At 41.8% G+C, this 10621-nt stretch overlaps 2 long non-coding RNA genes across 4 annotated transcripts; both read left to right on the top strand.

Annotated features, from left to right (window-relative positions):
• Window positions 1-23: 23 nt before the first annotated feature.
• LOC140700926 (uncharacterized) lies at window positions 24-9629 on the top strand. 3 transcript variants are annotated; one of them, XR_012079684.1, is made up of 4 exons: window positions 24-553; window positions 1394-1550; window positions 2392-2895; window positions 8748-9629. It is a non-coding gene; the product is annotated as an uncharacterized lncRNA (long non-coding RNA). The 3 variants fall into 3 exon arrangements; XR_012079682.1 differs by lacking the exon at window positions 8748-9629 and adding an exon at window positions 3249-3399; XR_012079683.1 differs by lacking the exon at window positions 8748-9629 and adding an exon at window positions 3249-3399 and having other exon boundaries at window positions 2816-2895.
• Window positions 3474-4938, top strand: LOC140700927 (uncharacterized). The gene is made up of 2 exons (XR_012079685.1): window positions 3474-3649; window positions 4738-4938. It is a non-coding gene; the product is annotated as an uncharacterized lncRNA (long non-coding RNA).
• Window positions 9630-10621: the final 992 nt, after the last annotated feature.

The raw sequence follows: 10621 nt of genomic DNA on the forward strand, positions 1-10621 counted from the left end.
CACCTACCCACCTAGCAGCCACTGCCCCACCCTGCGTGCTCCAGCCACCCGCTAATCCTGCCCAAAGGCAGCAGGGTCACTAACAGGACCTTATACTTTCATCATTTATTGTGTCTCACGTCTTCCCCACCTTACCCACCCTATCCTCCTTTCAGTCTGAGCCTCTTTGTTTAGCCCAAGTTGGGGTGAGGACACCGAGGTTGCAGGCTTCGGCCGGTCTTGTTGACCTCCGAGTGGAGGAATGAGGGAAAGAGGCTGGAGAGAGCAGCACATCGGGGCGTAGGACCTCTGCAGACAGGCTAGCCTCCATCGCCACCCTACCAGGCCAGGGTTCTTGCCAGAAGCTGGATCTCTTCTGCTCTAGACCAAGTATCTATGTCCCTTGTGTGCACACACCGATGACTGGGAGCTCGGGGAAACAAAGTCTTTATTCTAAGATAATTCGGGAGTAGGTACTATATGTTGGTCACCGTTTTTTGAAACTAGGAATACAATGACAAACAAGACAGAACGGAGTACTTGCTCCCAAGAAATTTCCATCCTGAATGAGCAGGCAAGAAATGACTATAATTAAGTCAATAGTTAATACAATTTTAGATGGTGGTGAGTACTGTAGAGAAAATAGAACAGGAATATGTGAGCTGAGAACCAAGTGCCTGAAAGGAATCAACCATAGGAAGATTGGAGGGGTCTGAGTCAAGAAAGAGATTGGCGTGTGAGAGGGAAAACAGGACAGTCAGGTGACCTCAGTGATGTGAGTTAAGGAGGAGAGTGGAATGACCTGAGGACAGAGATGGGCAGGGTTTCAGAGACCTTGGAAAGTAGTTTGGGTTTTATTCTAAATGTGATGGGAAGCCAGGGAAGAATTTTAAGCAGGAAATTGATATGATCTAAATTTCTAAAATAATCATTGGATTCCTTCAAAACTTATGGACAAAATGGAAGCAGGGACACCAGTTAGAAAGCTAAAGGAGTTTTCCAAGTAAGAGAAGTCAGTGTTTGGTGGGGGGTGAGGAGGAGTGATGGCGATTAGAGAACATTTCAAAATTAAAAAGGTCCTGACTTGGTAGTGGAATGGAATGGTACATAGCTTAAAGGAAAAGAGGGATCAAAGATGACCCCTAGGTTATTGGGGGAGCAATTGCACCATTTGGTAATATGAAAAGATGGGAATTTGAGCAGATTTGGAAGCAGCTGAAACAAGAATTCCATTTTAGACATGTTGATTTTGAGATGGCTATTAAATATGCTCAGGGAGAGGTCAGGGCTGTAAATGTAAATTTAAGTGTTGTCAACATAGAGTTGATGGATAGAAAGTCACGAGAGTGGATGATATCAACTAAGGAGACGGAGAAAAACTGAGGTTGGAACCCGTGCACCCTCTCCATTTAAGATCCAGTAGAACAGTGAGGTCATCCAAAGAGACCCAGAAGGAGCAGCCAGAGAAGTAGGGGAGAAGGCAGCAAATTATATTTCGAGAAGCTGAGACAAGCATGTATTTAAAAGAGGGAATTTTCAACGGCATCAGAAGTTACTGAGATAGGAACCAGGTAAGTGCCTATTGGATTTGACGAGATGGAGGTCATTGGTGACTTTGACAAAAGCAGTTACAGAGGAAACAGAAGCCTGATAAGAGTGGGTGAGAAGGCAACAGGTGCTGGTGAGGTGAAGACACTGAGACCCTGTCTCATCAACAACCCTTTCAAAGTTTTGCTATGAAAGGGGGCAGAGAAATGAGGTGGTCGTTGGAAGGAGGATTAAGAAAGGCTGACGGGGATCCACCAACAAAGAGAAACTGCTATTGGAGCAGAGAGAGGCTGAATTACAGGAGTGCCGATGATAAGTGGAGAAAAGACAGGACCCAGGGTACAAATAGGCAAGAGGGCCTTTGGTGAGAGCAGGGACTTTTCTCTATAATAACAGATAGGGTAACTGGAGTCCTACATATCTTAGTGTTTCCAGCCACTAGCATGGGGTGGGGCTGAGAGCAGGCCTTGAGAAATAGTGGCAATGCTTCCATGAATAACACCTGCTCAGGTATCAACTCCTCCTGGGCCATCTCTGACTCCCATTTGTTATCTCTTACCATACATACACCTAGTGTTTCTTCCAACATGGCACTTAGAAAATATTTGTGGAATGAATCATATTTGACAGAGTAGATTAATTTGTAACACCTCGTTCCTCTATCAGATAAAATTATTTTCATTGATCAAATTTTGTATTAATTAATTTCATGTTAATTTTGCATCGCTCTGGTTTTGAGATTTTGGAATCTGTAATTTAATCTTCCTGATTCTTACGTTCTTTATTAGCAACCAGCAGCTGAGAGGATTAGCTCTGTGATTTATGAATGATCCTTTAATACCTTTATTTCATCAAACCCCCCAGGGCCATGCACAACAGGACAGAGCCAGCTCCACCCTTCAGCCTTTTAATTAAGAGTTTATTTTTGTCATGGACATCTGGAACAACAGAGACTTGTGAGGAAGAGGAGCTTATTCTGGGTTGCTTCTTCCTTCCCCAAACTACAACTACACCCCATAGTCTGCTGACTGTCTTAGAGAAACATGCCTCAGGCCTGGGAATGACTCAGAGGCAGGCATAGCCTCCTGTTTTCCCTGTCACCCCCAGAGCCTGGGTCATTCTGGACTCCAGTCCTGGGTCAATGAGCTGCCCCTCCACCCACTCCACCCCACCATCCGAGGAAGCTCTGATTTCTGTGAGAATTCCTTATACACAAGAAAGCAATGGTATCAAGCACCAGGCACCATTGCAGGCACATTTCATGCTTCTCTTCTTTCATCATTCAAAGAGGATTATCACATCCATTTATATATGTGGAAACTGATGCTGAGGCTCAGAGGAAAACAACCAGTCCAAATCACAGGAAAGGTAATTCCCCAAGCCATATGCTGCCTAATGCCTCTGGAACTTGTTTCTCTACTACGAGTATCCTTCCTGTTCCTCATTAGAGCATCCCCAACCTGACTAACTCCTACCTGCCTTGCACATCCTATAAGGTAGACTTTCCTGATACTCAGGCTGGGTTAGGTGCCTCCTCTGTGCTCCCGTTGCCTTGGGTTACCCACATCTTGGCACCAATAACTAATTGCTTTTGTTTTTGATGATGTGGTTATTGTTTATTTGCTTAAGATTCTTCTTTTCTGCCTTCCCCCCTCCCACTCTGAGGCCCACATTTACACTTCCCATTCTGTGTTTGCCTCTCTCTCCTCTGTGGTACTCAGCGAGTGCTCCATGGATGACACCAGTTTGCAGACTTAACCAGCCTGTGGAGAGAACGGTATAGAAATCGAGAGAAACATTTAGAACCTTTTATAGCAATTTGGCAAGTAATTTTTGTTTATTGAATCTAATAATGAAAAACTGGGGCTTGTATTTTTTATGTCCTTTTTTTCCTTTTTTTTTTCCTAGTAATTGATTTTCATTATGTTTTACAAAAGAATCCCTCCTTGACTGATTGGAAAAAGAAAAAAGAAAAGAAATGGTCTTTCACCAAGACAGTTTGAGAAGCACTGGTTTATTTTTGTTTCCCAGAACCCAGGACAGGTCCTGGCATAAAAAGACATTGGATAGATGCAAAAATGAGTAACACGTGAATGCAGCTGACCAATGTGTCCACGCTAAGGTAACAGAATAGACAAAACTTGGTGTTGCATTGGATTGATGCTGTGGAAGAGAAGAGGGTCAAAGGAAACTCCTAGGTCTTGACCAGGAGTTCTGAGAGGTTGCTGATGCCATTCCCTAAGATATAGGGAACACCAGAAGAGGAGCAGATTCAGGGCATGTTTACAGATGATGAATTAATTTTTGAACAGGTTGACTTTGAGGTTACCTATGACATAGCCAAATGGGGATGTTCAGGAAGCAGTTAGATATATGCGTTAGAAGCTTGGAAGCAAAGTCTAGGCTGGAGGTGTAGATTTCAGAGTTGAAGCCATTAGGATGTATGAGATCACCCGGCATAGACTGGACGTCATGTTTCTTCCTGCTGCCTCAATTGCCCCCACAGTCTGTGAGCCCTCTGCCCAGGAGGTCAGGTGCACCAGTATGAGAAGACTGTCCTTGCTGCAAGTTCGCCTTCTTGTCCTTCCCTGATTGTGACCCAGTGACATTCAAACACACCAATGAAATTCCCTCATGCCTTTAGCTGTGTACTTCACCCTGACCCTCATAAAGGCACTTGCCCACCGTCTTCACCCTCCCTTTGCTCCCCACCTGCTTGGTTGGCCCAACTCCCTTAGCAAGCCTTCCATGGAGCCCCCTGGGTAACGTGCCTGCCTCCCTCCCTCTGCTACAACCTGTGAGCATGATACATCTCTTTTACTTTCATACATCCCTATGTGGTGTTATTCCGTATCCACGCTGATCATTAAAAAAAGAAATAGCAGTTTAAATAACAATTATTTCTTACAGCATACTCACTAACCCCATTCTGCTTTTAATCCACACAGCATTCCAACAGATACTGTTGGGGCTGATGGTGAGGCGAGGAAGATGGCCTCACTGATAACAGAAAAAGCAGGTCTGGGAAACAGGAAAGCCCTGGGCAGAATTAGAAAACAAGAGAGAGCTGGCGAAGTCAGCAGTGAACTTGAAAGTTTGGCTGAGGGCGAAATGAGGCTAGAACAGAAAGTCAGAGCCAGATTTTGAAGATTATAGGTTGGGACTTCATCACAGCTTACAGACAGATGCTTTCTCTGTTTTCTGACACAGTGAAGAAGATAAGGACAAAGGTATGAGGACCGCACCAGTTTATAATATTAAGGAAATTTGGAAGCAACCTAAATATCTACCAATAGGAGAACACATACGTTGGTTACAGTCAAACCGTGGAATTCTATCTTCGGTCAGAATGAATGTATAAGGATGCCATGTCTCATCAAAAATCTCAAAAATGCAGTCTGCTAAATGTCATATGGTCTCCTGCATTGGATCCTAGAACTGGAAAAGGACATTAGTGGAAAAATGGGTGCAATCTGAATCAAGTCTGTAGATTAGTTAGCATTGTATCCCAGTATTTGTTTCTTGGTTTTGACAAATGACCCCAGTTATGTCTGATGTTAACATTATGGGAAGCTGAGAGAAGGGTGTACACTCACTCTCTGTATGACACTTGCAAGTCTTCTGTGAATTTAAAATTATTCCCAAATAGTTTATTTATAAAAATGTAAGCTCAAAGAAAACAAGGAATGCAACAGGATAACATTTATAAATAGTTTTAAAACACACAAAATAATACTAGATATTTTATAAATACATATCTATATAATAAAGATTTTAAAAATTCCTGGGAATGATCAATACCAAATTTAAGATAGTGGTACAATGGACAGGAAGGAAGAAAGTAAGAAAGCAGATCCAACAAAGTAGTTAAGGAGTTTCAAAGATATGTTTCTTTCTCTTTAAAGGAAACTGGGGCAAATATTGTAAATGCTAAGATCTGACAAACCTGGGAGATAAATACATTGGTGATCATTATCGTATTATTCTCTGTATGTTTAAATGGTTTTTTTCCCAAGAAAGGAAAAAAGACTGTAGGGGATTTCTGAATTGTTAAATTTTGGTTTTGTTTTGGATTATTTTTTTGAGGGGGGGTGATAATTAGGTTTATTTATTTAGTTAGTTAGCGGAGATACTGGGGATTGAACCCAGGACCTCGTGCACATTAAACGTGTGCTCTACCATTGAGCTATACCCCTCAAATTGTCAAATTATATAAGTATAGAACAGATATTAATTTCTCAGTAATGTCATATCAACCCTCAATCCCAGGTTCACACTAACCCTGTCAAAATAGAATTTTTTTCTCTTTTTCTTTTTTAATTTTTAATTTTTTGTGGGGGAGGTAATTAGGTTTATTATTAATTTTTTTTTTAGTGGAGGTACTGGGGATTGAACCCAGGACCTCGTGCATGCTAAAAATATGCTCTACCACTGAGCTATCACCTCCCCAAGATAGAATTTTTTTAAAGTTTAACTCAGAAGATGGGGAAAGCTGATTCAAGAGCATTTAAAGCAATAAATGGGGAAGAGGATGTGGAGAAAAGGGAACCCTCCTACACTGCTGGTGGGAATGTAGTTTGGTACAGCCATTATGGAAAACAATATGGAGACTCCTTAAAAAACTAAAAATATACTTACCATATGATCCAGCAATCCCATTCCTGGGCATATATCTAATTTGAAATGATACATGCATCCCAATGTTCATAGCAGCACTATTTACAATAACCAAATAGTAATACTATTACCCAATAGTAATAGTACATGGAAGCAACCTAAACGTCCACTGAAAGAGAACTGAATAAAGAGGATGTGGTATATATAATGGAATACTACTCAGCCATAAAAAAGAATACAATAATGCCGTTTGCAGCAACATGGGTGGACCTAGAGATTGTCATACTAAGAGAAGTAAGCCAGAAAGAAAGAAAAATAGTATATGATATGACATATATGTGGATTCTAAAAAAAAGACACAAATTAACATATTTATAAAACAGAAACAGACTCACAGATACAGAAAACAGACTTACAATTATTAGGAGGAAAAGGAGCGTGGAGGGATAAAGTGTGGTTCAGGATTTGCAGATACTAACTACTATACATAAAATAGATAAACAACAAGGTCTTACTGTATAGTATAGGGAACAATATTCAATACCTTGTTATAGCCTATAATGAAAAAGAATACAAAAAGAATATTACTATACATATGTACATATATATATCACTTATGCTGTACACCAGAAATTAACACAACATTGTAAAGTGACTATACTTCAATTTAAAAAAATTAAAAAATATAAAATAAAAAATGTTTAAAGAGCAGAGATTTACATAATTACATGGGAAGGAAATGCTTAAATAAGTTTCCTAAATTAGAGGCTTACGGACTGAATGTTTGTGTTCCCCAAACTTTGTATATTGGAATGTGATGGTCATAGGAGATGGAGTCCTTGGGAGATAATTAGGTAATGAGGCTGAAACTCTCATGAATAGGACTAGTGTCCTTATGAAAGGGACCCCAAAGACCTCTCTCACTCTCTTTCTCCCATGTAAGCATATAAGGAGAAGATGGCAGTCTGCTACTCAGAAGAGGGCTCCCTCCAGAACCTGACCCTGACCTTGGACTTCCAACCTTCAAAACTGAAAAATACATTTCCATTCCTTATAAGACACCTAGTCTATGGTACTTTGTTTTAGCAGCCTGAACTGACTAAGACAAAGATGAAACTAGTGAATGTCCTACAGGACATTAAAACTCTAAGCTTTGGAGTTACCTCCTCTACTGGACAGATACCATTTACATCCGTACTAGGCAAAACATGTAACTTCAGAGAATCTAGACCCTAACTAGTTGTAATAGCAAGTCAAACAAAGGCAAACCTTTGGAGGGGAGGCAGTGGCTGTTCCACATGATTCGGAGCATCGGGAGCTGGGACTCCCACAGCCAGGCCCGAGGCTGAGAGATGCTGCAGCGTTTAGAGCCAGCCCCTGACCACGCATGTCCTGGCCATCCCCTACTTCCTGCAGCTCGACCCACTGGCCCTGTCTCTGCCCCCCAGGAGAGTGAGGACTGCCTCTCTTAGAATTTCTCGGGCTTCCCCTTACCAATCGGTCGGTTGTTGTAGACTAGATTTCAGTCTCAGTAATAAAGGATTGCTCTCCCCTGGGCATTTGATGTGAGGGAGGGAGGGAAAGCACAGGTAACAACCCTTAGAGAATGGCAGGGGATTGTTAAGTCTGAACCGTTAACTTGTGGGATCTGATGCTATGTTGAGTTGAATTGTAGGGCACCTTGCTGGTGTCTGAGAATTACTTGTTGCTGTAGGGGAGTCTTTACACACACACACAGAATTGGGTCCAGGAACCTAAAAGTTTTGATAACATATTTGTTCATGATAGATGGTTCTCAGTGTCCTGCCTCCCTGTTCCCTCCCTGAAGCAGAAGCTAATAACTTTGGTAAAAGTTACAACAAAGGTGATTGAGGCTATACCAGGAGCAATAGTGTCAGAGGAGTATGCTGTGTATTAGAATGCTCACGTCAACTATTCTCTTCATGAGAAAACAAAAGCAAACTTAAAAAATCAAAGAAACTAAAATGTATATTTGTATCATACTCTACACTGGTAAAATCTGGGAAACGTGTTTGTTTTTAAGACAAAGTTTCAGATCAGTCTGACTTGTCCAAGGATTAAACCTTGCTTGGTTACATGAACTTGGGTAAACTTGGATTTGTGTAAAATTGCTTCTGAGCTAGTAGTTTTTATGAGAAAGTGGTTTTTGTTTTGTTTTATCCATTTACAGTATTAGAAGTTCAGCTTGTTTGTTTTCGGGGAGTTTGGGCAATATTGGATTTATGTAAGCTCTTGTCAGTCTTTATAAACCAATCAGAACAAATCTCCTTTGAGTCTTTATAATCTAATTTGTTAACACCCTTAGGAAGTAGGAAAGTATTCCACACTAGCACAATGAGATTAAAGGCTGCACTCATTTACAGGCCTCCAGACTGCCTGGAGTTCGCAGCTTCAGTTTTACAATTTTAGTCACTGCTCAGAGTAGACACAGAATCACAAAAACTCACCAGTCCAGATCTCAAAGGCCTTCTCTCCTTTCCCTTGGGCACTAAATATTTTAAGTGACTTGACATCACAAATAAACAATCAGACAAACAAAAAGAACCAACAAACCACATTCTCTGTTATCTCTCATCCAACAGAGAGCTCGCATCACCATCCACCTGGCAGAGATCACCAATGGTCAAACTTAAAACTAGATTCCTGACCATCGCGGCTACTCATGAGGAAAACTCATCACCCCGGCACAAGTAAACTCTTGTGCACACAGACTGCCTCTCAGCAATGCAGTCCACCTGGCTCAGTGGTCTGCTGCCCTCCTTTCATGGACCAGCTATGGAAAGGAACACAGCCGAAAAGACAAGTTAGACAAGTCACAGACAAACAGGCTTGACCAATAACCAGAAACACAAACCAAGAAGGGAGAAACAGTTAGCAAAAGTAATGTTCCAGTGCCTCTTGGGATTCACTCCAAGGGTTAAGAAAAGACGTGGCTTAAACAACCCTTGAGGTTCTCCTGCTAATCTTATCAGAAGGTAACCGGTCAGAGCGTCTGCTACTGAATTCCCAGCTCTAACACAAGGCAAGAAACCTTTCAGAATCTCTGAGAAAAGCTTGCTTAGTATGGGTTTATCTGTCTTTGGAAACCTCCAAGCTCACCAGTAGGTAAGGTCAGGAAAACTCACAGCAAGGTCTTGGGAAAAGGAGGAGGCTCTACACAGCAGGTAACTGGCTTGTTGAATGGTCTGAAACTCAGTTGGGGTGCAAACAGGAGACTGCTGTTATTCTCTAATCGCCACCTTCAACTCGGTTTTGTCACCCTTCCCTTTCCAGTGCCTTAGTGTCTTGAGCAGGCTCATTAGCTTTCTAGTCATTCAATATGATTTAAAACTCTAGTCTCATATTCCTCAGCTCATCACCATCATTACAGTTCCACCTCTGTTCTCATCTCCATCGCTCCCCCCCGCAACTTCTGTTTCCATCCTAAACACAATCATCTTTGCAGCCAGAAACATCAGAGATAATAGTCCATTCCAGCTCCTTTCTTATTCATTTGAATAAAAAGGCAATGCTGAACAAAGGATTGAAGGAAAGAGCAGACCACACCTTTTCCTTTCTCTAAATTCCTGGTATCAAAACCTGACCTGGGAAGGAAAGGGGGAGGGAATGGAGAAGAGGTTCAGATTAAACTGGACTTGAGATCTGGTTCTCCATACATTTCTTTCTCTTTTACCTCTTCTGGTCTCTGACTTCTTAACTTCTCTCTTTGTGTCTTTGTTTTGTGTGTCTCTCAGGCTGCCTTGCCTCCCTTCTACTCCCTTCTGCTTCCTATCCCAACCTACACTCACCGTGGACAGTGGAGAAGTTCTATCTGAATTCTAACTTTAATGATTTCTTTTGAAGTTTCTCACTTGGAATCTGGGGAGGAAATTTTGTATGGAGGAAACATCAACCTTGATAACCCCAACATTCCTCCATGCTTCTAGGCTTTTTCATGAATCTTTCTCAATTTCACCTTGGAGGAAGTGAGGATGGAAAGGAAATGTATAAAATCAGTATGGGGTGCACTGGAGCTAGGATGGAGATAGCAATGAAGACTGAGATTCACCAGAGATGGGGACTGGAATGGGAAAGGAGCGAACCCTGGGAGAAGCAGGAGCTGGTGATAAAGATGGGTGAAGCTGGAGATAAAAATGAAGATGGAGATGTGGATGGAATGGAGACCAGATAGGAATGGGGTAGAATTGGAGGATAAAGAAGGGGATAGAGAAGGAGATGGATGAGAATGGGAATGAAGCTGGGAAGATGGATCTGTAGGGATAGGGGAATGGAAATGAGGAGAGGGATATGGACGTAGGGATAGGAGTGGAGGTGGAATGGGAGTGGAAATGAGAATAGAATGGAATCATGAAGAGTGTGGAATCAGGTTGGAGGCAATGATTCATATGAAGTCAGAATGGATGCAGTGCACTCTACAGCTTCCAGTTGATAGGATCTCCTCACCCAGTGCTCTTGA

This window comes from Vicugna pacos, chromosome 13, assembly GCF_048564905.1.
Source record: "Vicugna pacos chromosome 13, VicPac4, whole genome shotgun sequence".
In the NCBI taxonomy this organism is placed as follows: Eukaryota; Metazoa; Chordata; class Mammalia; order Artiodactyla; family Camelidae; genus Vicugna; species Vicugna pacos.